General features: G+C 36.4%; 1 long non-coding RNA gene across 1 annotated transcript; it reads right to left on the reverse strand.

Annotated features, from left to right (window-relative positions):
- Positions 1–211: 211 nt before the first annotated feature.
- On the reverse strand, positions 212–1,569 carry LOC147698107 (uncharacterized). Its single transcript, XR_015299177.1, has 3 exons — positions 1,454–1,569; positions 577–687; positions 212–301 (listed from the first exon to the last, which is right to left on the reverse strand). It is a non-coding gene; the product is annotated as an uncharacterized LOC147698107 (long non-coding RNA).
- Positions 1,570–2,052: the final 483 nt, after the last annotated feature.

Consider the following 2,052-nt stretch of genomic DNA (forward strand, 5'->3'; position numbering starts at 1 on the left):
AATGTGTTTCTGTACTCAGAGTATAATACTAATGCCAGAGAAATGGAACAAGTCACAAAAAAAATATTGCACACTCACAATGTTGCACATAGTTCTTGATATACATTAATATATCTTTTTGAGCTAGAGAAATCCCTTTCCAGCAGACAAACTACATTACTTGTTCCATAAATTGTTCAAAAACCAAAAAATAGAAAATTCTCGATCTAACCTGGGGTGTCAGGGTCAAGTAAGTGTGGTCAAAGATGCTACTTGGTGCACAGGACAAATTTGACGATCTTTGGTCTGTTGTTGCCAATATCTGCATAATGGAAAAAGTAAACTGATGAAGTTACAGAGTGGCTAAAACGTCTATAGGAATGAAACAGAAGTAGTATGATTTATTTCTACGACATGTGATCGAAGTTGTGGAAATTATATTAGTCATACAATGGAAATCTCAAATGAAATGTTTGTGCAATTGCTTATTTGGACTGTATAGTTTAATCAAATAACATTCAATGGATAAAATACAGTGGAAATCACAATTTATATATGATAATATATCCCTGTACCACCTAACAAAAGAGTGTGTACCTCAATCTTTCGCAGCTGTTTTGATTGGACAGCAAGGGCATTTCCGCATCTCATGCTAGGCATCATAGTCTGCATTTCTTTGTTGCTTGTGTCACGCCATCTGGTTACATCCTGTTGAATGTGAAAAGATTAAAAGATATATTTTATTTTTGGAGCAGTATATTATAAGAGAAGAAAACATTGGCTCTGATTTAGAGGTGGCTGGTAATGGGCCAGCTGTGGTGTGTCCACCATAGACTTTCTGCTGGTTCACCAGAGAAGTATCCTCTAACATTAGAGTTAGCTAATCCCACACAAATTGAGGACAGTTCAATAACAGGCAACTTCAAATCGAGCCACATGGCCTCACTTAAACTGTTATGTTGAATTTCAATTGCTTGAAAAGAAGTAAAAATTAGAGATTCTCATATTGGACATTGACAGTGTTAGTCACAGATGTTAAAAGCTGCTGACCATGTGAGCCATGGAGCCAAAGACAAAAAATCTGCAACCCACCTGCAAGTAGACCCGGTACCAACAAGATGTTTGAAAAATGCGATCAGCATATTCTGTGTTTCTACTTAATTCACACAGTTTCACTCCTGGGGCATAGTTTTATGTTGTGCCACAGATTACCAGAAGTATACATAGTTAAGATTGGTAATATCTTGTTTTAAGAGTGTGATACATGTCACAGAAGATGTAGACTATGTATTCACACCATGGACCAAAGAATGAGGTACCTCACACCTTAAATACTGCATGCTAACTTCAAATATCATGGATCTCCATTGACATACAGTAAATATAAAGAGAGCAGAGCCATTCCAGAATCATGCCAGATCATAGCAATCATGTGTTGTTTACTGCACAATTTGCAGAACCTTATAATACTAACCTGAAGCATTAATTTGTGGCTTTGGCTGGTTTTGAGGGCACAGATAACATTTGAAGGAAGGCTGATTACATTTTGCAGATATCCTAGAAGAATGAATTTGTTACAAAGGCAAGTCCAGAGTGCACGGTCAAAATAGGAGGGACAGTTGGTTACGTTCTCCAAGGATCCCAATGTTGTCTAAAAGAAAAAAAAAGACCTTTGTTAAAGATGTGTTCTGCTGCACACCAGGGCTCATATCTGTTTTTCATGTATTGTGGAACATAACATTATCTACCCCAACTCAACTTATCAACAGATTTATTGTTGGCATTGTAGATGCAGTGCAGTGCAGTGCAATATACTCATCACCAGTGGTAGCCACATGGCAATCATATTCAGCAATTGCAACAAATGCACGCATAAAGTGCATCATGCACATTGTATTTGACATGTGTTTACAAAACAAAATCTTCTTGATAAGCCAAAGTAAAAATTATGATATAAATAATTTTTTTAATTGCCTTTACTGGTTTTTAGGTACATAATACAGCTGCATCAGGTATTGTAAGATAATTATGAAACATGTATGGTGACTACAAACATTAGATCCATACAAGTCT

The sequence above is a fragment of the Lissotriton vulgaris genome, chromosome 8, assembly GCF_964263255.1.
Source record: "Lissotriton vulgaris chromosome 8, aLisVul1.2, whole genome shotgun sequence".
Taxonomy (NCBI): domain Eukaryota; kingdom Metazoa; phylum Chordata; class Amphibia; order Caudata; family Salamandridae; genus Lissotriton; species Lissotriton vulgaris.